This window comes from Rhineura floridana, chromosome 10, assembly GCF_030035675.1.
Source record: "Rhineura floridana isolate rRhiFlo1 chromosome 10, rRhiFlo1.hap2, whole genome shotgun sequence".
Taxonomy (NCBI): domain Eukaryota; kingdom Metazoa; phylum Chordata; class Lepidosauria; order Squamata; family Rhineuridae; genus Rhineura; species Rhineura floridana.
In genome coordinates this window covers 81,124,735-81,152,123 of record NC_084489.1, presented here as the reverse complement: position 1 = coordinate 81,152,123, position 27,389 = coordinate 81,124,735, and the positions used below count along the sequence as shown (strand labels likewise).

At 46.2% G+C, this 27,389-nt stretch overlaps 1 protein-coding gene across 1 annotated transcript in view; it reads left to right on the top strand.

Moving 5' to 3' along the window:
* The first annotated feature begins 233 nt into the window (after nt 1-233).
* LOC133365310 (sodium channel protein type 5 subunit alpha-like) overlaps nt 234-27,389 on the top strand; it is a 351,981-nt gene continuing 324,825 nt past the window's right edge. Inside the window, exon 1 of the mRNA XM_061587000.1 lies at nt 234-1,164. The gene's annotated coding sequence lies outside the window, so the exon portion shown is untranslated. The remainder of the gene's footprint in view (nt 1,165-27,389) is intronic.

Sequence of the window (27,389 nt, the reverse complement as noted above, 5' to 3'; positions counted from 1 at the left end):
CAGACCTACTGAAATGAATGTGCCCAAGTTAGGCATGTGCATTAACTTCAATGGGCCTACTCTGAGTAGGAGTAGCGTTGACTACCACCCAAAGTGGAGTACACAACCTGGGAGGGCTTCGGCTGCAATCCAATACACACTGACCTGCGAGTAAGTTCCACTGAGCCCAACGGAGCTTACTTCTAAGTAGACATGTACTGGATTGCAGCCTAACCCTTCTTGAACTACCAGGGCATGCCTACTCAGAACGCCACACACCCCCCCCGCTGCATTCAATGGGACTGACTCCCAGGTAGGCCGGCATGTGTGGACCCCCGCCCAGCAGCATCACATCAGAGGTGAAGGCAACAAGGAAAGCGGCGAGAACAGCAGCGGGAAACAAATCCAGACTATCCCCTGTTGCAGCATTCCGACGACAGAGCTAAAAACGGCTTCGAAGGCTGAACAAGTGAAACGCCTCCCAGCCTGCACCCCGGAGAGCCCCTGCCAGTCCGTGTTGCCGGTACTGAGCGAGATGGAGCAATCGGAGGCCGCTGCCGCTGTTAAGAGGGAAGAGTAGCACAGCCCCAAACCCAACTGGTGCAGCGGAAGGCGGTCGCTGCAAATCGCCTTCTTCAGTTGAGAAAAAGGAGCCAACTTCCAAAGTTTCTGGAAAGTTCTCTGAGCAGGATCCCACCCTTCTACCCCTCGGGTTTTCCCCGCAACGCCTCTTGCAGCTCCGCTAAGGGCCAGCAGGGGGCGCTGCCCCACAGCTCCAGCGCCGCCGGAGCGCTCCCTGCGCCGAGCGAGCTGAATGGAGGCCGAGGGCGCAGAAAGAGTGCGGCCGGCGAGGGCTTGGAGAGGCGGCGCGTGCTAAGCTACCGCCTCCCTTTCCTCCGCCTGGACCGGCCAGCCCGCTCGCCCGCCTGCCCGCCCGCCCGCCGGCCGATCTCTCTGCATGCAAAGGCGCGCGCGGAGGCGGGTGGCGCGACTTCAAGCATGCCCCGCCGGGAGCTGCAGCCGTCTAGGATGGAGAGGGGTCGCCCGAGGGGCCAAGAGTCCCAGCGATGAGGGAGGGGGCTTCTCTCTTGCGTTCTGGAGCTATCAAACGGGGACTTAAAAACTCTGGAATGACCCTGGAAGTCTGCCTGGCAGAGCAGCGGGGAAGTCCTACGGAAACCCACAGTAAGTTTCCTCCTTCATCATTGGTGGTTGATTTTGGATGACGGGGAATTCTTCATTGGGAGGAAAAAAATGGATCTAAGAAGAGGAAAAGCTTGTGTGGACCAGGGATCCGTCCCTTCTTGTGGATTCTTGTGAAAGTTTGCTCTGTGGGTCACCTAATGATTTGCAAGTTAATCTCTCCATTCTCATGTTGATGTGATGCTGGATTTAAGTAAAGAGGGAAGAAAACAGGAAAATAAGATTAAAGGTCAGTCTTGGAACCAGACTATCCTGGGAGGAAAAACGCGGCGGGGGGGGGGGGAGACTTAATATAAAGGAATCAGCTTCCAGTTGGAGGAGCATATAAAATCAGAAATTAAAATGAACAGCAAAGTTTGACATCTTTTTGTGGGCCAAGTTGATGCCAAAAACGAAGCCTCTGCCTTTAAAAAGTAAAAGAGTTGAGGATTTTAAGACTGCTTTAGTGGAAAGTCTGTTGAGGGGAACAGCCACCACTGTAACCCTCATTCTTGATACATTGGCTAGCTTCTGTTTTCCAAAGGTCCTCCTTAAAATCTGTGGATCAAAAGTTGGGTGCTTGTTCAACATTTTTATCCTAGTATTATTTTAAAATAATAATTTTCACAAGTGCTGTGGAATAACAGAAACGATGGTTGCGCACTTATGATCACAATCTTGGGATGGGGGAGGGGAGCAGAGGAGGAGGAGTTTCCTGGGAATGTTACAGCGCTGGAGGCGAATGAGGAGCATGCAATTAAAAATGGTGGTGAAAAATTCATCCCTTTTCAGCTTTTCGGGGGGGGGGGAAGAGGGAAAGTAAAATTCAAAGTGAAAGGTGAGGGACTGACCCAAGCAACAAGTTTGGCTTTGTTCAAAAGGTGTGAGCAAAAGTGGCTTCTAGCTGATGTTGACAAAACCTACACATTTCCTGGGGTAACTTTTTCTCTGCCCCCCCCCCCTGAGTCATGCTTAAAAAAACCCTGGGGGACCCAATTTGGCTGACCGCAAGAGTGATGAGTAACCCATCTGAAAGACGGGAATTAATTTATCCAGTGGAATACTGCATGATCCAAAGAGGATTTGTCAATACTAAAAATAAACAGCCCTGCAAATGTCTTCAACAGGCTCATGTCCAGTTTCAGCGATATTTCAAGAATGGTTAGCAGGGTGGATTGGCTTTTCTTTTTTTAAAAAAAGCGTGAGCTCTGTCCAAGGTGCTGAAGTTGGTCACACTCTCTCCTTTCTAAAGCATTTGAGTGTGTGTCTGTTGATAAGTTCTGGATTCTCCTGTTTCGCTTTCCAGTGTGGTGTGATTGACATGCGAAAGGATGGGGGGGGGAGAGAGAGAATGGGGATGTGTTTTCAAACACGTATAGCCGATCCTTGCTTTCGGCCTGGGAAACCAGGGCAGGTGCAGCTGCAGAGGCAGATCCCATAACCTTTTGGGAGTTAAAAGGTCAGCCCAGCGAGGAAGCCAGGATGTGTCGGTTTTATTTCGAGAAGACAGTAGAATTGGGTGTGTGTGTGTGCTTGTGCACCTGGGATGTGAAAATACTAAGAAATATTTGTCAGTTTCTGGGAACGTTTTGCTGGAGAGTATTTGGGCTGAAATGGGAGAGGAATAACTGGAATGTCCCCCCTCCAAATGGCAAATTAAGAATGACCTTCACATCTCTATGTGACTTTTTTCTTTTTTCTTCCACACTCAACACACCCCATTTCTTTAGGCAACAGGTTTGACTGCAAAGCAGATTTTAATGCTGGCTTGTGGCAGGAGCCGTGATATTTTTTCGATTCACACATCCAAAGGTTTCACATTAAGTTGGAGTTTACGTAATTCGTTCAACGTGACCGGTCAAAGTTAATGCTATGAATAATATTGACACACATGGCACTGAAGTCAAAGAGATGGTTCATCCCCCCTCCTTTTGGATTCCTGATAGTTAGCAGATTATTAACAAACAGAGTGTCTTCTCTTGGAGGATCTAACAAGCATTTGGGTGAAATTGAGCAAGCTAAGAATGACAAGGACTACTCAAAGCACTGCGCAATGCTGAGTTTGCTGAGCAAATGTGCATCGCTTTGCATGATTTCTTCTGCTGTTGCCCACAACGAGGAGCAAAAGAGAGACAGTGATGTGTAGTGGTTAGGGCTTTGGACCAGGGAGGCCTGGAGTCAAAGCTGCACATGGCCCATCAAGCTCATTGGTTTACATTGGGCCAGTCATGGCTGGTAACCATTGAGACTGGTAGGGCGGAAGGCAAGGAGGCCAACAGTAAACACAGCCAGAGCCAACAAATTTTAGTTTTGTCCCTGTCCTCCTCCTTGCTGAGTTGTACAAGGGCAGCACTGAGACAGAGGAAAAGGAGGAAGAAGACAACAGCCAGGGCTGTCCTCTGGACTGGTTGTAAGTAAGAAGGCAGGCAGGTGGGAGAACCTGCCAGCCACTGGTGGAGAACAGGCTGAGCTTGGTGGGGCATTGCCCTGTTCACCCCAATGGACCAGCCTCCTCTGTGTTGAGCCAGCCACAGCCAGCCACAGCCACTCCCTCTCAACCTACCTCCCATGGTGGCTGTGAGGATAAAAGGCAGTGACTCCATCTATCTGTCTATGAGCTCTTTGGAGGAAGGGTGGGATGTATAGATGTGAATTAAATAAATGGGGAGGTTGTGGGGTTGGCATTTATTTCCACCTGTATCTCGGCACTTCCAAAGAGGTTGCAGTAGGCAACAGCAATGTATGGGGGTGGGGAGAGAATATGATGCAACAGAGCAGGTCTTTAATGGAAACAGCTGCTTGCTGTTCACCTATGGCGAGACGAAATTACCTCCAGGTGGGGAGCACCTTAGAAAGGTAGAGGCTTCTTTTTGCCTTTGAGGCTTCAAGGGACTAATGGGCACACATGTGCAGGCAGGCTAGTAACTTTGTTTCTGGGCTAGTAGTTTTTTGTGTGCTTCGTAAGGGTGAAAGGAATTAAGGCCCCAGGGCTCAATCGCTGGAAAAACTCCCGTCTGAAATCCTGGGAATCCACTAGATAATACGAAGCTAGATAGACCAAAATCTCTCTGTCGCTGTAAGGCAGCACCCTATGTTCTTATATGATGAAAAATGGAAATGGACTGCCTTCAAGTCGATCCCGACTTATGGCAACACTATGAAGAGGGTTTTCATGGTAAGTGGTTTTCAGAGGGGGTTTCCCATTGCCTTCCTCTGAGGCTGAGAGGCAGTGACTGGCCCAAGGTCACCTAGTGAGCTTCATGGCTGTGTGAGGATTCGAACCCTGGTCTCCCAGGTCCTAGTCCAACACTGTAACCACTACACCACAGAGAAATGCAAGTGATCCCATGGCTACTTAACAGTGGCTGCCATGAAGCTTTGGCTACTGGAGCTTTTTGGAGGGTCCCCCCCCATTGCTCACACACTCCCCATCCAATCTGCAAGCACTAGGGGAAAAGAAAGAAGATTCCTCTCTCTTTTCCTGCTGTGAACATGGATCCATCTGAGGCTTGGTTCACACATGCATGATTTTTGTACATTTGATTAATGAATGTGTGGACTGACTCCTTGGTGGTGAGGACCATGACATTTTTAGGTAATGCTGTGGCAATTCAGTCTGCTGGCCTGTTCACAAATATAAGTTGTCACATGACATTGCAAATATGGTTAATAGACAGGCCGTGTGAACCAGCCGCCAGAAATACTGATATCCGCATCTGCCTGTGAGAAATGCAGTGGCCTTGGGATCCGTAGCACCAGAGAAGAGGAATGAGAATGTAGCAGAACTTGTCCCAGTTTCTGTGGATTTCTTGGACCCAGTTTACAATCACCCGGGGAAGGACGGTAGCTCAGTTGTGCAACATCTCATGCAGAAGGTCCCTGGTTCAGTCCTCAGAAACTCCAGGTAGGATTGGAAATGTCCCGTCTGAAACCTTGGAGAGCTGCTGTAGACAATACTGAGCTGCAGGGACTGATGCTCTGACTTGATATAAGGGAGCTTCCTGTTACTTGTAGTGGCTTTTTTGGGGAGGGGGAAGACGTTTCTGTGTGCTTATAGTGCTCAGCCCAGCTTTAGGGCCTCTGGAGAAGAGACCATTAGCAGGATGAATTAATCAGCATGGGGTGAATCAATGAGATGTGCAAGCTGAGAGGGAACCCCCCAGTGCCCTCCGCTCAGATGCTGCAAACAAGGGAGCCAAGGCTGCGTGCCAAATGCAAGGCAGCTGTGGAAGTTTTCGTGCAAATTTGGTGTCTGTTTCTTTCAGCGGGAGACAGTAAAGAAGCACAGCTAAACGAAGGACACAGGAAATGCCAAGTGGTGCCTGTAAAGCATTTGCTCTCATTTTCTCTGCATTCCTCTGTTGGCCTCAGGAGCCTGGTCCTCTCCCCAATCTGGATGGCTCTCTGGAGCCAGTCGCGCCCCTCCTTGTGGCTCTGACTCAGTTTGCCACACCTTGGTGTGGGTTGAGTAACACCAGGCCAAAGCAGCACACAGTGGATGAATCAGATGACCCGTTCACAATGAGAACAAGTGATTTACCCCCACCCCCACTACCCCCTTTGAATGACTGTCGTTCTGTTAAACCTGAGCAAAGATCAGTGCCGCAACGACACATTTCCTAATTCTGTTTCCCTTTCTGGACACTACATGGGTTATTTTGGAAAAACAAACAAGCAGACCCTGACATCTGGGAGACGGATGTATGACCTTGAGCTAGTTGTTGCCTCTCAGCCTAACTTACCTTGAGGGGTCCTTGTGAGGATAAAATGGGGAGGGGGAGGAAGGTGTATGCCAGCTTGAGCTCCTTGGAGGAAAAGCGGGACAGAAATGCAACGATAAATAAGGAAATAATAGGCAAAGAAGTGACATGTGATCCATGCAGGGAGTGATGGGGAAGAACCTGGAATGATTTCTGAATAATGACAGATCTTTAAGGGCACTGCTGCCAAAATTCCACCCTTGCTTCTTATCTAGACTGCTCCGGATGTCCTGTAACAGGACAGCTTTGAAGCTGCCGTGCAAGAGCTTTCTGCTGCTTTATGATCAGCAGGTAGGTCCTGCTGCATATTTTGGATTCCCTCCTCTTCCCCTCTCTGCTCCCCTCTAGCTGCACTGCAAGCAGCATCCAGCGCCTGAATATGCTTTACTGCATTAGGCTGTGGACACGGAGCTAGTGGGAAGTGGCATGGTGCTGCTCTGCCTAGCCAGCTGCCCTCACCAAGCCTCTGAGCAAGTGGACGCCGTGCTTTCCATCGGCCACCTTGAAAACATGCCCAACCGTGGCAGCTGGTGGTTCCGTGTCAGAGGGACAGTGGAATCCACTCCAGGTTTTAGTGCAGACTTTCAAGGAGCTGTCCAAGGTGCACCTTGAACCCGGAACGGATTCTACTGTCCCGCTGACATGGAGCCACCAGCCGCCACTGATGCCTAGTTATTCCAGACTGAAAAATAAAACTCTGGAAACCATACATTCATTTTAAAACTGTCAATGCACTATGTGCCTTTTGGGTTCCTCTCCTGTACGTAGATAAGGTGCTACTGCTATTCCACCCAGGCTGCACCGCTGCTAAAGGCTGAATGCCACGAGGTCGGCTTCCTCAGCACACTGCGCTCGATAATATACTGAGCTTTGTGATTGCTCGTGTAGGCTTCTTTACTTCCAGACTTTATTCTCTTAGGACAAGGAGATTTCAAGGTCAAAGCTGGCCTGCTTGTTCTGTGTACACTCTCTCTATCTCGATTTACATTTCTTTCTTTCTTCAAATACTTATATACCTCCCACTCATATGAAATATCGAGGCAGTGTACAACAATATACAGAAGTACCACAAAACGTAAGACACCATAAAATCAGTACCAAATAATCATTAAAAGGACTGGCTCACCAAGAACGTTTAAACAGCCGCAGCAGTCTGTTGGCACCAAAAAAGGTCTTTAAGAAAGTCAAACGTGAGGATGCCTGCCCACTTTCTGCTGGGAGAGTGTTCCACAGCATGGGACCAGTGACACTAAATGCCCTAGTTGAGGCCTCTGTAACGCGGGATGCAACTAGCAGCACTCCTCCGGATGATCTCAGTGATCAACCTGGGATGTAAGGCCTCAGGCAGTCTTTAAAGTATCCTGGACCCAAGGTGCTCAGGGCTTTGCACATCAACACAAGAGCCTGGCCCAGTAGGATATGGGCAGCCAGGACAGATATTTTAGGGGAGGTGTCATGTGCTGTCATCAGTCTGCCCCCATTAGCAACCTGGCTGCACTTGCTGTAGCTTCCGGACCAGGCCCAAGGACAGCCGCACGCACATTGCATTGCAAGAATCCAGTCTCAAGGTTACTGTTTACTGTGTTGCCAAATCTGGAGTATGGGAAATGTTTGCATGGACAAACCCTAATCCAGAGTCTGAACCAGCGTATCCCTAAACTCTTGGTCACTTGCTTCTGCTTCTTGTACATTTTAGCTGTTCTTTATTTCCATGTAAACGTCTCCTGTCTTTTAACCACATCGGCTGCCCTTAATGCATCTGAAGGCCTTTTTAGCCTCAATGGATTTGACATTGCTGAGGTTCAATTCTGGATGCAGGAGCAGGTTGTGGATTGTGCACAATGTACAAATTTCTAGATCACCTTGCTGTTAGCTTTGAATGGGCTGCTTAGTCTTATTTTATTACATACGTTTTTGTAATGAAATACAATGTATGTATGTGTAGAAAGCCTCTCTGAGTATTCCATGGCTTTGTTGTTCTTGCTAATATTCCCTATATTCCCGAAATTCAGGCAATGAGTGCTGTTACTTAGGAAGCCAAAACAGCATGACCCACGCACAAGAGGCATGAAGGAACCCTTAGCGGTGGAGGCTGGTGGCTCTGATGTCAGTGGGGCAGTGCATCTGCTCCAGGTTTTAATCCAAACTTTCAAGGAGCTACAGCTTGTACATTGGAACCACCAGCCTCCCACTGACCTCAAGGTTTGCAAGAGTACAAAACATGGCTAGGAGGGCAGAAAAAAACTTCCCAAACCAGGCCAAAGAAGACTGAGCATGCTCAGTGGCCGTGGAATGCTGATTGAGTATTTTGGGGAAAAGAAATGGAAAAGCGGATGTATGCAGGCATGGAATGGATGGTCTGGAGTCTAGGGTCCCACCCACACCACAGTAGTTTGCTAAGGTTGTTGGGAGTTGTAAGTCTGTGAGGTCAGCACCCTTAAGAAACTACAGTTCCCATGATTCCCCATGACGATTAAAGTGGTATAAGAGTGCTTTAAATGCATGGAATGGATGTGACTTAGAACAGAGGCACATTTTGTTGCTGGGCCCATTTTAGTTTTATTTTTTTTTTGTCACACGTTCTCACATTTTCACAATCTGGCCCGAGTGCTTTTGCCTAATCCATTTTGAATACTATATTTATTTAAGATATCTGTATACCACTTGGTTGTTGGCGTTTCTAAATGGTGTACGTAAAAATAAACCTTACTGAAAATGAAACAATAAACATTTATCATAAAACTGAACACTGCCTTAAAATGCCTGCTGGAACAAGAAAGTCTCTTGTGTCTGGATCAACAAAGAGGGTGCCTGTCGGATCTCAGCCAGGAGGAAGCTCCACAAGCTTGAGCCCACGACACTGAATTCACAGCTTGTAGTGAGCTGTGCATCTGAGACATGGGGGACCACCAACAGAGACTCCCCCAAAGATCTCAGTGATTGGGACAGGATATAAAGGATCAGATAGTCCTTAAGATATCCTGCACCCAAGTTGTTAAGGGCCTTGTAAATTAATATAAGAAACTTGAACTTGGTCTGGTAGCATATGGACAGTCAGTGCAGCTTTTAAGCACTGGAGTTATGTGCTGGTGGTGATCTGTTTTCATCAACAGCCTACCCGCAGCATTTTGCACCTAGAGCTTCTGGAACAGGTGCAAGGGTAGCCCCACGTAGAGCGCAATGCAGTAATCAAGCCTTGAGGTTACCAATGCAGCCAGGCAATCCCTGTCCCAAAATGGCTGCGTAACTGGTAATTGGTGCACCAGCTGTAGCATTCCTAGCCACTGATTATACATAGCGGCATAAACGTCTCTGTGCTTGTGTGTATATTGGGGGGAGAGAAAGTTTATATTGTTTTAAAAAAACATGGTAGGGATCAGAGTGCGCTGGAGTGTGTGTGGCCACCAGCAGTGAAAAACCTTGGACAACTCCTTGAAAATTCAGACTAAAACGTGGAGTGGATACACTGCCCCACTGACCTCAGAGTCACCAGTCTCCACAGGCTTCTAGGTTCCTGTACCTGTAATGGTTGTATAGAAGTGAGAATGTGGGCTCAAATTTCTTGCGTTTGTCTGACAAACTGCAGTTGCTGCAGTTTCCTCTTCTGCACCGCATGGCTATTAAATGGTGGAGAAACCCCATCCAGCTTTGTGACTGCTCACCCAAGCACCCATGTGCATCTGTACGTGTGGCAAGAGTTCCAGTCTTTATCAACGAGTAGCACGTTGTGGAGCTGCATGTGCAGTTTCACAGACCGCCGTTCAAGCCAAGAGAAAGAACCAAAGACTGGCTGGAGGAGGGACAGAGGAGTTGGGGGAGGTGGTGTCCCGTGCCAAGTGGGAGGGTGAGGGAAGAGAAGGGTTCCGGAGCTAAATTGGGGGTAGAGTTTCAGAAAGGGCGGGGGAAAGGAAGGAACCAGGTGGGAGGTGGAAAAGGGGTAGAGACTTGTATATTGCTGCAGTCTGAGGCGTTCCTCTGAATTTTTGTTTTTTAAAGAGGCATTACATACCTAGGCAGTGCCTTGCATCCAGATTTTCGTTGAGTTCTGCAAGTCAAAGAATCATTGAGTTGGGAGGGACTTGTGAAGTCATCTAATACAACCTGATTCAGTGCAGCTTCTAAAGTGCAGAGTTCACTGTCTCTAACAAAGGAGACTGTCCCACTGTCAGAACAGTTCTTCCAGTGACGAGGTTTCTTGCGATGTTTAGCCAAACTCTGCTTCTCTGCCATTTCCACCCCTTGCTTCTAATCATGCCCAGAAGTTTCTTTTAAGGTCCTGTGTGAATGTGTGTGTGTGTGTGTGTGTGTGTGTGCATGCGGTCTTTGGAAGCTTGGCCTTGGGGCAAAAGTAGGGCCGGTGTGATGTAGTGGTTAGAGCATCAGACTCAAGTCCTTACTTGACTACGTAGCTCGCTGGGTGATATTGGGCCAGTCACATGATGGACAAGGGCTGGGGAGACTGGGAAGCTGAGCTGCGAAGCTCACTGGTGCTTTAGCACCTCGGACAGCTCCTTGAAATTTCAGGCGAAAGCCCGGAGCAAATTCTGCTGTCCCACTGACATGGAGCCACCGGCTGCCACTGCTCACTGGGTCATCTTAGACTAGCCATACACACATATGCTCTTAGTCTGGCCTACCTCACAGGGCTGTTGTGTGGGTAAAACGGGCTCATGGGGAGAACCACCTTGAACCTGTGAAAGTAAAGTGAGACAGAAATAGACATAATAGAATAAATAACAATACTAAAGTAGACATGATCCATGATTGTGAACTCCTGCAGAATTTAAATAACACATTGGCAGCCCTCGCATGTCTGCTTTGAACATGGAGAAAGTGGTGCTGGTGAAAGGGATGTTTAACCCTTCCCCTCCAAAAAAGCTGATATTAGTTGTGTTTTCCCTTGTGAAGCTAATAGCAGCTTCAGGGGTGGGTGGGGAGATTTACATTAGGGGAACGACTGGGCTCAGACTGGGGAACTTGCAGCCGTCCAGATGCTGCTGCACTCCAACTCCCATGATCCCTGACCATTGGTCATGTTGGCTGGGGCTGGTGGGAGCTAGAGTCCAAGAACACTGATATTTCCAGTTCCTGGGCTAAAGGGGCAAGACCCTTTTACTCTCTGCCTTCAAGGCAGACATGTGGAACGATAAAAACAAAACAAGACAAAACCGCAAATCTTCCAAACCACTGGAGATCCTGGTCACTGACCTTCTGGGCTGTGTCTCGTTTGACTCTCAGAAAGGCAGCCTTCTAATGTTTAAAAGTGCAGGGACTTAGCTTTATCGAATTTATTCTTAAGACCTTTTTGGTAAAGGCAGCTTCTAATCTGCATAATGCACACTTTTCTTTAAAAAAAATGGCTTAATTTATATTTCATGGCTTGCTCTTTGGCTTCCACCTGCGGGGGGTTCTAGCTGCATGGAAGGAAAAAAGGCATTTCGGAGAGAATGATTTGCGATGTGCAAGTAGTGAATTACAGTCATCGCCGGAGGCTTCCCAAAAATGATTGGTGATTTTATGTTATGGCTTTTGGGTCAGTCCAATGCATAAGCCCAGCTTATGCAGCAATGGGAACTGCTGAAGGGTACTGAGTTATCAGCTCAGCACCATCCATAAAAGCTTTCCCTAAGGTACGCAAGCCCTGGTCATTTATTTATTTTATTGTTGTTGCTTTTAAATCCTACTGTCTGTAAAATGCTCAAGGCAGCTTACAGTATCATAACTTCAAATCATATACTCATTTTTTTTAAAAAAATAACATTTTGTTTCCTACACATTATTTTCTGCATTCCTTCCAGAGAGCTTATGGCAGCATGTAATGACCTCCCCTATTTTATCTTCACAGCAAACCTGTGATGTCGATTAGACTGAGATCACTGAACCATAGCTTAGTCGCAGAGCTTGGAAAAGTTACTTTTTTGAACTACAACTCCCATCAGCCCAATCCAGTGGCAATGCTGGCTGGGGCTGATGGGAGGTGTAGTTTAAAAAAGTAACTTTTCCAAGCTCTGGCTAGTGGCAAGCACCTGCCTTGCATGCAGAAGGTCCCTGATTCAATCCCTGGTATCTCCAGGTAGGGCTGAGAGAGCTCCTGCCTGAAACCTTGGACAGCAGCTGCCCGTCAGTGTAGACAATACTGAGCTGGATGGATCAATGGTCTGACTCAGTATAAGGCAGTGTCCTATGTCCCCAAGAGAGTGATGAGTGTCCCAGTGAGCTTACCGACTGAGTGCAGATTTGAACCTGGGTCTCCCTAATCCTAGCCTGACAAGCAATATACAAATTCCTTGAAATCAAGGAATCAAGTCGACCCTGACTTATGGCGACCCTACAAATAGGGTTTTCATGGTAAGCGGTATTCAGAGGGGGTTTACCATTGCCTCCCTCTGAGGCTGAGAGGCAGTGACTGGCCTAAGGTCAACCAGTGAGCTTCATGGCTGTGTGGGGATTCAAACCCTGGTCTCCCAGATCACAGTCCAACACTCTAACCACTATGCCACACTGGCTCTCACAAATTCCTTAGGATCCTCTAAAAAAGCCCAGAAGATTTTCTTAAAAAAGCAACTTTTGTCTGCGCCTTGAAAGGCCAGTGATGTGGTAAACACAAGGACCACTTTGGTTGTGATGTTCTGCAAGTTAGGTGCTGCACTCAAAGTGGTGAGGTAGCCCAGTGTGACCCCTTTGAAGTCTTTGAATGAAATGGATTGTATCCATTCATTCTTGGACTCTTCCTTAGATATACTGTTGTTTCAATGCTTGAGATGCCTGTTATTTCCTTTTACCCACACTTTTTGGATGGGTTTGAGTTCCTGCATCCTAAGAATGCAGGTGAGATGCTTGGCATCATTTGACCAAACACATGCTCAAGTCCTTTGCTCTACTAGACTGATTTAATCTTGCCAATCGCTTTGATCATTGTAGTTGCCTCTTCCTTCAGGGAAAATGTGGCCCCAGGCCCTGTGAAGGAGGTTGGAGTGAGGCCACTATAGATGGAACTATCCATATTTGGATAGCACTAGTTGTGGGCCAATGTCAAATTTGCCATGCTTGGGCAAGATGATAGAGCAAGTGGTGGTAGTTTAGTTGCAGGCGCTTCTGCATGAAGCGGGTTATCAGACCTGGCTTTGGGACAGCGAATGCCTTGGTCACGCTCTGGCAGATGACCTTTGCTGGGAGATAGGCTGGAGAACAGGAGCCTGCTGACTCTCCTGGCCTCTTGGTGGCTTTTGATATCATCATCCGTGGTATCCTTCTGCACTGCGTGGCAGGAATGTGGATCTGGAAGGGCATATACGGGATATCAGCATTACAGTAATTCTGTACTCTTGTGCTGCTCCCATCCATCTGGATGACACATGGAGTGGCAGACTCCATTTATTTATTTATTTATTTTATTTAACAAAATCTATATACTTCTTGATTGTAAAGCACCTTGTTTACAAAAACATTAAAATTATCGATAAAACAGTTAAAAACAAGTAATTAAAAACATTTTAAAACAATTCAAACAGCAACAGACTAAAAAGATTCACACACATCAACGCCGAAAAAACAATTTCTTACAAGTGCGGGATTATGAGGATTATGTGGCACCTATAAGAATGCCAGTTCCACAGATCGAAGTGCTGAAGTGTGCTCGGGTGGGCACACAGGCGGCAAGGTGGTCCTGCAAGTACATTGCATTCTTATGTTTATATTTTTTGTGTATTTGTGACATTTTAATCCCACAGAGGAATTCCCAGTGAACCTGTTAGGTAGGTTAGGTTGAGAGAGAGTTAATATCCCAAGGACATCCAGTGGACTTCATGGGTAGGTGGGGATTTGATCCTACTGCAATGCTCAACTATATTTTCCAAGTGAACTATGCCTTTTGTTTTAAAGTTTCCAATTTTAGAACCCTTAATTTATTTATTTGTGTACAAGGGCCTTTCTTTCTTTCTTTCTTTCTTTCTTTCTTTCTTTCTTTCTTTCTTTCTTTCTTTCTTTCTTTCTTTCTTTCTTTCTTTCTTTCTTTCTTTCTAAAACCTGTTGACAGTTTTGTATGTTAACACACAGAGAGAAATTAAACCAACCCCAAATCACTTTTAAATATTTGGGATCATCTATTTAAAGAGAGCACTGTTGTCTTGCTCATGAAGGCCTCTAGGTCAGCAAAAGTACATAGAATGCCTGGTTGGCAGAATCAAGGATGAATTTAACCTGACATGATGTTGATCACACGAGGCTTTGTTGAATCAGAACTTCCTGTGTCTTAAATTTAAAACAACTGACCCAGGAGCCTGAAAGTTCTAGACCAAAAATAAAACATTGTGTGGTCATAGAATCTAATCCAGGAGCTGAATTTAAAAACAAGAGAAGAAGCATATTTAAAGGCAGACAAGTCTGAAGTCTTCTTCACGTGTCTGGTGGATTCAATGTGTTCCTGAAGTATGATGGTAACTAGGAACGGAATGATCTGTCAGTTTAGGTTGTCTCAGTAACTCATTTTTCCAAACTTAAATTCAGTTCTGCAGCAATTGACTTGTATTTTTTTAAGATCCTCATGAAAATTCTTCGGCATTTTAGTGTGAATTTCCCCTACTAAACACATTTTTATATGTAGCTTTGACTAACATACTCGTTTTTGCAAGCAATTTCCCCTAATATAATGCATTTTTGAGTGTTATTTTCACTAATGTAGGGATTTATACATACCTGTACACTTTACCCTAAGATATGCATTTTCACTAATATATTCATATTCATGCACCCATTTCCTCAATATATGCATTTTGTAAACAGTGGTTGGAGAACTGCATCGAAAAATTCTGATAAGTGTGAATTTTGAAGGATTCCTATGTTTCAGTTCTCATGGGCTCCTGGGAGGAAGGGTGGAATATAAATCAAGTAATAAATAATAAATAAAATATTGCAAATTTGATAAATTTGCCTTTAAATGGGAACCAAATCAAATTTCTCTTCCATCCCTATGTAACAAACATGCTTTCAAACACACATACGTGTGATCATGTTAGCAGGCTGGGATTTGATAACGCCTCCTGTGGAGTGTGAGCTCAGTAACAAATCTGGATTTGCAACTGTAAGGTGTATGAGATTATCCTTGGAACCTGGATTACACCGGCTGCTTTTGGTCTGATCCAACAGGGCTCTTCATGTGTCCATATCCCCATGGTAATCTCAGTTCGAACAGATGTGTAGATCCTGAGGATTGGCATAACTTTCCCAGTTTATTTTCTACTGACATTCCCAGTAGAAATGCATGAAGAAAGACCAGCTGGTGTTATATTCATGTCTGAAACAACTGCATTTGCATGTCGAATCTGACAAAGCAGTGAGTGCACAAAAGAGATTTGTTGTAAAAATGTAAAACCTGTTTCTGCTGCAGTTTAACCCCTGAATAACAGCGATTGTGTTTTCCGTCGATCTTGATGTTGTTGGTTGTTGTGCCTTTAATCTGTATAGAAATCCAAGCTATGGGCCCACTTGGAGCCAAGAGTGTCTCTCTAAGCTTATCTTGCAGAGTGACAGTTTCTAAATCAGGCTGGAAATCAGGTCACACATTTCCTGCTCTTATAGGATTTATCTCATTTCTGTTCTTTCAAAGTAATTAGAGTTACTAATGGACTGCCTTCAAGTCGATTCCGACTTATGGCGGCCCTGTGAATACGGTTTTCATGGTAAGCGGTATTCAGAGGTGGTTTTACCATTGCTCTCCTCTAGAGTTACTAATAAGGAGGACAAAATGGGAAGATCTGCCCAGACTGACGATATACCTTAGCTCTCTCTCCTAGGATAGGCTAGCTGAGCCTTCTCGAACCTGGGGCCTTCCAGATGTTTTGGGTTGTGTCTCCCATCAGCATGGCTGGCTGGGGCTGATGGGAGCTCTAGTCCACAACATCTGAACGGCACCAGGTTGGGAAAAGCTTGGACAGAATTTGTGTTCATTGAGATAATTTGTGTAAATCTGTGAAAACTAGCAGATAGAAATCAACTCCTGCATAATGTAGCTGGAGTACCTCTTTAAGAACAGAAGAACGTAAGATCAGGCCAGTGGTCCATCTAATCCAGCATCCGGTTTTCACAGCGGCCAACCAGATATTAGGTCCAGGTTCAATCCCTGGCATCTCCAGGGAGGGCCGGGAAGGACACCCTGCCTGTAGCACTGCAGAGCCACAAACTCTTTTTGTTTTAAACTTTGAATCTGGGAATAAGCCAACATATTAGTCAGTCAACAGAAAGGGGGAAGAGTGGGTTGCTACCTTACAAATAACAACAACGTTTGTATCCCACCTTTCCTCCAAGGAGCTCAAGTTGGCATACAAAAATGGTCCTTCCCCTCCTAATGTTATCCTCACAACAACCCTACGAAGTAGGTTAGGCTGAGAGACAGCGACTGGCCCAAGATCACCCAATGAACTTTGTGGCCTAGCGTAGATTTGAACCCTGATCTCCCAGGTCCCAGTCTGACATTCTTACCACTTCACCACGCTGGCTCTCAATGTACATGCAGCTTCTGGGGAACCTCTTGCTCAGTGGCCAAATGTGGCCCTCAAGATCTCTCAATCTGGCCCTTGGTACTCTTCCCAAGCTACACCCCCTCCCCAGCCCCATCCTTTGCTGGCCCTGCTGTGTACCATCCTTGAGTGTTTTGTCTGGACTCTGAAAAAGCAGAGGATTGAGAGGGATATGTGAATAAAAGAAGATTTGTTGCAATCAAGGCTTGGGTGCAGGAGTTTGGGGAGTGTGCTCTGAAATGAGACACTCAGACTGAGAGGCAAGTTCTGAGGCTGAGGTTTTTATAGGGCCTGGTGTGCTGGGATTGGCCCTTGGGGTCAGCTGCCTGGGGCAGGTTGGTATTGCAGTCCAGGTGGCGCCCTTGGAGCACAGGGCTCCACCTGCCAGGCTTGGTACACCAAGAGAGTGCTGTGGCAGTGATGGTACAGAAAGAAAGAGCTGGGTGCTGGGAGTTCCAGGGCCTCCCCCAGGTTCTTGCAGGTAAAAACCAAAATGGAAGCCAGGCAGGAGCAGATGGGGGTAGTTCAAAGCTATCCACTCCCTTCCGATTTCATTTTTTCATAATATAAAAATAAAAAGCCTTTCTTCTGTTACGTGTTTAATAGTCTTGTTGAAATGTTCACTTTCTCATCAAAAACCTTCAAGCAAAGCCCTGTTAGGGTAGCCTAGTGGTTAGAACAGGGGTTCCCAAACTGTGGTCTGTGGACCACCAGTGGTCCGTGAGCTTCGTTCAGGTGGTCCATGGAGTGTCTGTGGATTTGTGGTTGAAGACGGGAGACGGCACATCCATCATCTTAAATACTGGTTTTTAATTGCATTTTATGGCTTCTTTCCTTTCCTATTGCATCCTATCGTATTACAACTGGAATTCTATAGCGTGCAATAACATACAATATATGAGAAGCGAAAGAAGCAATAAAAATATAACTAAAAACCGTACAGCATCTAGCACAGTGCATGACAATTGCTACAACAGGCAGGAAAATCATCAAGTAGTCCGCCAAGAACGTCAGCAATTTCCAAGAGTTTTGTGGGTTAGATTGTTGGGCTTGGACTGGGGAGAGCCACATTCAGATCTGTACTCTGCCATGAAGATCTGTGAGTGAGGCTGTCGCTATTTTTTTTCCAGTGTAATGAGCTTCACAATCTTGCTATGAGATAAAATCACAGGAGCCCCAGGACGGAGGATCATGGACAATGCTGTGTGCTCTTTGGACAAAAAGTGAGATAGGAATGTAATAAATACAAATTTGGTGACTCTAGTAAGGAGCCCCAAGAGCCTTTCCTTTGAGGCTTTGCACAGTTTTTGAGCTCAACCAACTCAGCATCACTCCTGATCTTTGGGAACAGGATTGCAGAGTGGTTCCTGAGGTATTCTCTAAATATATATATATATATATACTTTTGTTGTTGGCCAAATTTGCATTTGAAACATTCTTCCCTGTTGAAAAATGCAAAAGCTGAAGCCTGTGAAAAATCAGCTTGGCTCTAATCTTGGAGAGAGTTAGTTTATAGCAATTCCCAGCTGGCAAAAATGCTAGCATAATTGTAGGAATGGTTGAGGGGGGGTGCGCGGGAATGGATCTGACAATTTTGTTAAGACATCATTTTGAAATTTGGAGCATTATTGTATTAAGGAGCTATATTTGGGGAGGGCTGGCTTAAATGCAGCTTGCTTCGCTGTTAACCTACCTATGATCAATTTAATTCTCCCACTGAATGCAAAACCAATGTATGCTTTTTTTTAAATCTCCAAATGGCTTCCCTCAGTTCTAGCAAGCGACTCTCTTTTGACTCAGTTGAGTTCTAGTAACAGTTACTAAGGGACTTAAATGGATCTGTAGATCAGATGGTCTCTTGGTGGGTGAGATTCATCAGTGGAAAATGCCTGCACGGCCAGTTGACTGGCAATATTTGGAATTAGGAGTTGAGCAATAATGTGTCGCTGTTATGTAAGGCATATATACCTAAACAACAGAGGCAAGTGAGTATGTGTGGAGATTGCCAGCCCAAACAACTCATCCGGGTTAGAAAGGAACCGCTATGCATTGTTTTGGATTAAATTGTCAAGTGTGCTGGGTAAGGTATCAGTGCATGCGGTGTTAGCAGATACTGGAGGCATAAGTATTAGAAGGATCTCTTGAAAAGGGAGGCCATCTCTGTGGAATCCCAGTTTTCTGGGACTTCATGGGGGATGCTATCCATAGGTATCTTTTCAGATTTCTGGAGGGGAAGAGACTTAAGGAAGAGGCAGATTCTCCATGCGGCTGAGAAAACCCACTCTTGGATAGATTCAATGTTAAATTGTGAAAAGTAAACCAACAAACCAAAAGTTCACAAAATCCATGTATTTTAGAGCAGCACTCCAGCTACATCCAGAGGGCACCATGCTGTCTCTACCCCTGGATTAAACAGAAATATTTTCAGTTTTTTTGTTTTTTTGCTAAGTCAGGGAATGAACTAAGGTCCCATCAGTGCTGTACATTCAAAACAGTATGATACCACTTTAAACAGCCATGGCTTCCCCCAAAGAATCCTGGGAAGCGTAGTTTAAGAGTGCTGAGAATTGTTAGGAGACCCTCGTCCCCTCACAGAGCTCCAGTTCCTAGAGTTCCCTGGGAAGAAAGATTGACTGTTAAACCACTCTGAGAATTGTAGCTCTGTGAGGAGAATAGGGGTGTCATCTCAGCACTCTTAATATACTACAGTTCCCAGGATTCTTTGGCGGAAGCCATGGCTGTTTAAAGTAGTATGATACTGCTTTAAATGTATAGTGCGGAGAGGACCTAACAGCTGATACCCTGGATCATATCAATATTAGTGTTAATTTGCTACAAGTGAGACTTAGAACAAGTTGTGCTCTGTTGCTGGTGTGTTCCTCTTTCTCTCACACACCCCCATTGTTTTCTCTCCCTCCCCCACCTCCTTGGACCCCTCTAGACTGGTTGGGGATTTTTTGGGGGGGGTGTATTCTACCACATGGCGCTGATGAAATAACAGTGCATTTGTGGTGGATTTGTCCTGGATTGTCCACACATCATTCCTCTTTATCAGTTGTTTTGTGATGCTTCCATAGCGCCCTCTGGAGGGGCACTCTTACACTACAGCACGACCAAAGCCATAATAATAATAAACTGGCACATTTGTCCATGGGCTCCTACTGGGAGGAAGGGTGGGATATAAATTTAATCACTAAATAAAATAAAATAATAAATACATTTGTCATATAATTTTATTTATTTATTTTATTTATTAAATTTATATACCGCCCGACTAGCAATAGCTCTCTGGGCGGTGAACATAAAACATAAAAATACAATAACTAACAAAACAATACTAAAATACAAGCAACAATCCAACACAGTAAACATTTTTAAAATTAAATCAGTATAACTTAAAATGCTTCAGAGAATAGGAAGGTTTTGACCTGGCGCCGGAAGGAGAGCAGAGTCGGCGCCAGGCGTACTTCCTCAGGGAGACTGTTCCATAGTTCGGGGGCCACCACTGAGAAGGCCCTAGATCTTGTCATCACCCTCCGGGCCTCCCTGTGAGTTGGAACCCGGAGGAGGGCCTTCGTAGCAGAACATAGTGCACGGGCCGGTTCATATCGGAAGAGGCGTTCCGCAAGGTATCGTGGTCCCGCACCGTATAAGGCTTTATAGGTTAATACCAACACTTTGAATCTAGCCCGGAAACATATTGGCAACCAGTGCAAGCTGGCCAGAACAGGTGTTATATGCTCGGACCGCTTGGTCCTTGTCAGCAATCTGGCCGCCGCATTTTGCACTAGTTGTAGCTTCCGAACTGTCTTCAAAGGTAGCCCTACGTAAAGCGCATTACAGTAGTCCAAACGTGAGGTTACCAGAGCATGTACCACTGATGTAAGGTCCTCTTTACTCAAATAGGGACGTAGCTGGGCTACCAACCGAAGTTGGTAAAACGCATTCCTAACCACCGAGGCTACTTGAGCCTCAAGTGAGAGGGAAGAGTCTAAAAAGACTCCCAGACTACGAACCCGGTCCTTTAGGGGGAGTGTAACCCCGTCCAGGACAGGGTATATATCCACCATCTGATCAGAGAACCCGTCCACCAACAGCATCTCAGTCTTGTCTGGATTGAGCTTCAGTTTGTTAACTCTCATCCAGTCCATTGTCGAGGCCAGGCAACGGTTCAGCAAATCGACAGCCTCACCTGAAGAAGATGAAAAGGAGAAGTAGAGCTGCGTGTCATCAGCATACTGATGACAACGCACTCCAAAACTCCTGATGACCTCTCCCAACGGCTTCATGTAGATATTAAAAAGCAGGGGGGACAAAACTGACCCCTGCGGGACCCCATATTGGAGAGCCCGCGGTGTCGAGCAATGTTCCCCAAGCACTACCTTCTGGAGACGACCCGCCAAGTAGGAGCGGAACCACTGCCAAGCAGTACCTCCAACTCCCAACTCCGCGAGCCTCTCCAGAAGGATACCATGGTCGATGGTATCAAAAGCCGCTGAGAGATCAAGGAGAATCAACAGAGTTACACTCCCTCTGTCTCTTTCCCGACATAGGTCATCGTACAGGGCGACCAAGGCTGTCTCAGTGCCAAAACCGGGCCTAAAACCCGATTGAAATGGATCTAGATAATCGGTTTCATCCAATAGCGCCTGGAGCTGGCCAGCAACCACCCGTTCCAAGACCTTGCCCAGGAATGGAACATTCGCCACTGGCCTGTAGCTGTTAAAATTGTCTGGGTCCAAGGAAAGCTTTTTCAGGAGTGGTCTCACCACTGCCTCTTTCAGACAGCCCGGGACCACTCCCTCTCGTAAAGAGGCATTTATCACTTCCTTGGCCCAGCTACCTGTTCCATTCCTACTAGTTTTTATCAGCCAGGAGGGGCAAGGATCCAGTACCGAAGTGGTTGCACGTACCTGTCCAAGCACCTTGTCCACGTCCTCGAGTTGAACCAACTGAAGCTCATCCAACAAAACAGGACAAGACTGTGCTCCGGACATCTCACTAGGATCTACTGCTATAACTTGAGAATCTAGGTCCTGGCGGATACATGAGATCTTATTCTGGAAGTGATCGGCAAACTGATTACAGCGGGCCTCCGATGATTCCACCGTGTCCGGAGGGTTTGAATGGAGAAGCCCCCGGACAACTCGAAAGAGCTCCGCTGGGCGGCAAAGAGATGATTTAATAGTGGCAGCAAAATGATGTTTTTTAGCTGCCTTCACTGCTCCTACATAGAGCTTAGTCGAAGCACTAACCAGCACATAATTGTATCCATCGGGAGTTCGTCTCCATTTCCGCTCAAGCCTCCTCCTATCTTGCTTCATCGCTCTCAGCTCCGGAGTATACCATGGAGCTGTATGAGCTCTACACAGGAGAGGGCGTGCAGGAGCGATCGTGTTTACAGCCCGGGTCATCTCCGTATTCCACAGAGCGACCAGGGCTTCAGCAGGAGCGCCAGTCCTATCAGCCGGAAAATCCCCCAGAGCCCTTTGAAAACCTTCAGGATCCATTAGTCTCCAGGGGCGGACCATTTTAATAAGTCCCCCACCCTTGCAGAGGGAAGAGGTTACTGAAAGTCTAAACTTCAGCAAGCAGTGGTCTGTCCATGACAAAGGGAGTGTTGTAAAACTCCCCACATCCAGATCACTTTCCCCATGCTCAGTAGCAAAAACAAGGTCTAGAGTGTGCCCCGATACATGTGTTGGACCACTAACATATTGAGACAGCCCCATGGCTGTCATGGAAGCCATGAAGTCCTGAGCCGCGCCAGACAAAGTGGTCTCGGCATGAATGTTGAAATCCCCCAGTACTATTAGTCTGGGGGACCTCAACAATATATCCGAGACCACTTCCGCCAGCTCAGTTAGGGAAGCCATTGGGCAGCAAGGTGGGCGGTACACCAAAAGGATTCCCAGCCTGTCCCTCTGGCCCAACACAAGGTGCAAACACTCCAGGCCAGTAACTGAATGAACATGGTGCTTGGTGAGTGAGACGGAACTCTTATAGACGACAGCAACCCCACCTCCCCGACCCTCAGATCTACCATGATGCTGAACCAAGTACCCCGGTGGGCAGAGCTGAGAGAGACCAACTCCTCCCTGCTCACCCACCCAGGTCTCGGTTTTACATGCCAGATCGGCTGCCTCATCCACTATCAAATCGTGGACGAGGGAGGTTTTATTATATACCGATCTGGCATTTAATAACAGCAACTGGAGATCTGAGAGTTGGCTGATAGGACTACCAACGACCTTGCGGGTGTGGGAAGGACCGGAACAAGGCACAGCCACAACATGTCTGGACCGCGTTCCCCTTACCTGGCACGTCCTTCTCACAGCACCATACCTTCCTTTGCCCGTCACTACGGCAATTGGGGCCCCCTCAAGTCTCCCCGCCTGATGGATAAAACTCTCTCTGAAGCACATAATACAACTAAAATATACAACAATTAAACGTATAAAAACAGCTATATATACAGCCATATATACAGCATATAAACAAACATACATTCATATAATCAGGCACCCATTCATCTCAAATTGCATCAACACACCAACAAGAAGTAAAGAAAAAGAAAAAAAAAGGAGCAGCACAGCAGCAAAAGCAGCAGCCTCTCCTTCCCTTGGGGCAATGCTTTCTTTCTCCTGCAGGGCCTGGGTCTCCCAGGCCACCTCAGCCAGCCGGCTTATGTATCCCTCCAGAGAGGGACAGGTGGTAAGAATCAGTCCTGGCTGGCTGGGTACCTGGGGCCTGGTCCTGCCAGGCAGAAGTCCCTCAGGGAAGGGTGGTGGAGATGGTGGTCCCACAGTAGCAGCAGCAGCGCAGCAGCAGCGCAGCAGCAGCAGCCTCTCCTTCCCTTGGGGCGATGCTTTCTTTCTCCTGCAGGGCCTGGGTCTCCCAGGCCACCTCAGCCAGCCGGCTTATGTATCCCTCCAGAGAGGGACAGGTGGTAAGAATCAGTCCTGGCTGGCTGGGTACCTGGGGCCTGGTCCTGCCAGGCAGAAGTCCCTCAGGGAAGGGTGGTGGAGATAGTGGTCCCACAGTAGCAGCAGCAGCGCAGCAGCAGCGCAGCAGCAGCAGCACAGCAGCAGCAGCCTCTCCTTCCCTTGGGGCGATGATATAATGGGATTTCAGCAGGAAGTTGTGGGACATTCACTGATTGGAAACGAGGCAAGTAACAGCCGTCCCATGGCCACTGGATTGGGCTGATGGGAGTTGTAGTTGAAAAAAGTAACTTTTCCAAGCTCTGACTGTTGCATGGGCAAACAGTATTGGAAGTGGGATCACGTATACCTGCCCCGATGTCATCAGGAGCATAAATAATCATGGATGGACAATAAAGAGGGCATCTGGAGGGGGGCCCTTGTGCCTTTTGATTCCTCCTGCTCCACCTAGGCCAGAGCCAATGCAGTTCTTGCCCTCCACTATTAAGGCTGTGTGGGAGGGGCTCCCAGCTCTCTCACATTTTGATCATGCTCCTTCCCCCCCCCTTGTGCACGCAAACACAAACATGCACAGTTCTTTGTGCCCCCTCCCCCAGTATATGGGATTTTACTGGCCCCTTCTTACTGTTGATAAACCTTTTTTTTTTGGCTGGCAGATCTCTTGTTCCTTCTGGTTGGCGACTAGATGCGCCACTGGCCTGATCCAGCAGAGCTCGTCTCACGTTCTTATGTTCCTTGTCGGGGGCATTTTGTGTACAAAGCTGTCAGCCTTGCCAGTGCAAATTCAGCATTTGAAGGAGTCATGATGATAATGGATCAAATTCCCAAACAGGGGATGGGTGAGAAATGAATACATTAGAGCACAGATTTTTTTGGGGGGGGGGTCTTATTGAGCCACAAGAAAAGTCAGTCGGAGCTGTAGGTGATGGTGGGCAGCTCCAGAGCCCAAAGCCGGTTGAGCTGAGAGCCATTTGCTTTCTCCATGCCTTCCTATTCCTCATGCAAATTTCTCAACCTCCGATTGCCCTGAAAATAGGTATTTAATTAATGATGCAAAATGTTTATAATATACACACATCCATTTTCTCTCAAAATGTGCATTTAAATGCATATTTTTATATGCTCAGCGTGCCCGTAACTTTGGGACAATATTCACAGAGGTGTGAAATCTGGTAAATTACTGAATTCCAATCTGCACAGAAGTATGTTTATTTTTAATAACATAGAAACAACATACACTACTCTAAAATGAAAAAGAATAAATTAGAGGATGAGATGCAGCATACAAGTTCTAATCTGGTTGTACAGTCATTTTAGGATTCATTACAATGCCAGTAGTCAAAGCAAATATGTTCATGTTTCCGCACAGTCGTCTTGAGAGACACAGATCAGGTCATTCCGTACAGAAACGTGCGAAAGTTGAATTTTTTAAGCTTCCTTACTTGCCAACGGCAACTTCAGGAATGTTGTTATGCTTTGGTGGTTATAACAGGGTAGGTGCCCCTCTGTGGATCTCCAAAGTGCTTAAATCAGTACAGGGCACACTATAGCCTGGTGCATGCATTACTTGCATGTAGGAAATGCCACAGTACAGACCACAGCAGGGCTTACTTTTACCCCCCTCCAAACATCAGGTCTTCATTTTTTAAACAACTGCATGTTACCCATGGTTGTCTATAGTGAAAGGCGAATGCATGTTTTCCTCCTTGAATTTTAGGGTCCCTGAGAGACAGGGACACTTGGAGCCCCTCCAGAGGTCCTTTTGAGTCTGCGTTCATTATGATTTGTGCACATGATGGTATCAGGGCAGAAGGGATGGGGTTTGGTAGCTGATTCCTATCCATTTGAATTCCAGCAGTCCAACCCACCATTTTGTTTTGTTCCCGATTGTTTGCGCAATTACCAATTCGCGAGTTTCCCCCCCCCAACAAAAAATAACGTAATTGCTAATGAAAATGCTAATGAATATTCTTACGCTGTAGGCGCTTGTTCCACTGAGTTAATCTAAGAATGCATCAGTTTAGAGGAAAGCTGATTATGAAGACAACAATATAAAATCTGGAGTGGATTTCTTTTTTAAAAAAACTGTGCCGATGAGACCTGCAACGTGCCGCAAGAAATCAATGCTGCTCTGAAAACAATGCGGATTGTCGGATTATGTCAAATCCGGTAATGAATCCGATTTAACAAAGATCCACCCTCATCCCCCTGGGTCAGTTTACATGATCTTGCTTTTATACTGTTTGTGCCTGCAAAAGTTTCAGGGCAGACATACTGCTTTGCTTCCAGTTGGTGCATGTCCCATAACTTCCTGTTGAAATCCTGTAACTTTTCATACTACAAATGTTCCAGGATTGTTGTTCTTTTGTCCCGCTTTTGTCCCACTATGGAATTTGCTCCCCCCAAAAGCAGTGATGGCTACCAGCTTGGATAGCTTTAAAAGAGGATTAGACAAATTCGTGGAAGATAAGGCTATCAGTGGCTACTAGCCAGGATGGCTATGTTCTACTTGCATTGCCAGAGGTAGTATGCTCCTGAATTCCAGATGTTGGGAGTCACAAGTGAGAAGAGTGCTGTTGCACTCAGGTCCTGCTTTTGGGCTTCCCATGGGCATCTGGTTGCCCATTGTGACAACAGGATGCTAGAATGGATGGGCCATTGGCCTGACCAGCACTCTTATATTCTGTTAATAAAGCAGAATAATGTTTGGACAGTCCAGTATAAATCTACCAGTAATGCACTATTATTGCAACAGTGATATGTTGCAGAAAACACTCACAAAAGACCATCAGTCTGGAGGGGCCCTTGGCTGTATCAGTACCCTGATGACACAAAGCTCTTACACATGAGAAGGAGCTTGCATGCTTACCTTTCAATACAGAGAATGTATTGTTGAAAACCAGATGACCTGACATCGGAAGTGGGGCGGTGTATACTTGAGTATGCCTTACATGTGAGTAACGCTCATAACAATCTTGTCTCTGGAAATGAGTGATGTGGAGGATTCTGCTTGACATTTGGAGGCTTGATGACCTTTCCAAGCTCTGCCATTTTTGTCAACCAAGGTGCCCCTAGTGCAGCTTGAAAGTCAGAATGCTGAGCTTTAAATGCGTGTTCTTAGATAAGGGCCCTCCTTGATTTGAAGTTTAACCAATAAAGATGTTGTAGTTTTAACAATAATAAAGAGGAAAGTTAGAGGGCAATGGAGGGGGAAATTAGCCGGTCAGTAAGAACCAAATATGTGAATTCTGAGTAGTAATGGGGAAGAAATTCAATTCAGTTTGCACTGAAAGGTGCACTTTCCAAAACAATGCACAAACTGAAATACAGCGATCCTTTGACATTCTCATTTCACTGAATTTTGCAATGCAGTTCTCCAGGCAAGTAATGTGTACAAAAATGTATATAGTGGGATAAAGTGTCCATAAAAATGCATATATTAGTGAAAATAACATACAGGAATGTATTATATAAAGGGAAATTGCTTGGCAAAAATGTACCTATCAGCAAAACTGCATACAAAGCTGTATATATTAGGAGAAATTCACACTAAAATGCAGCTGAATTTTCATGAGGACTTTTTTTAAAAAAATTGCAAATTGCTACAGAAATGTAAAGTACTGCATTTACGATTGGAAAAATGGGAAATGAGAGAAACCAAAATTCATAGATTCACCCATTCCTAATCCTGAAACACTGGTTGATGCAGACATTCCGCTCTCTGCTCACCTTTTCTGCATTCTGCTCTCTGCTCACCTTTTCTGCATTCCGCTCTCTGCTCACCTTTTCTGCATTCCGCTCTCTGCTCACCTTTTCTGCATTCCGCTCTCTGCTCACCTTTTCTGCATTCCGCTCTCTGCTCACCTTTTCTGCATTCCGCTCTCTGCTCACCTTTTCTGCATTCCGCTCTCTGCTCACCTTTTCTGCATTCTGCTCTCTGCTCACCTTTTCTGTGTGTTCAGTTTAACACAAGGAGGGGAAAAGAATCTAAGCTGAAAGGAAGGACTGTA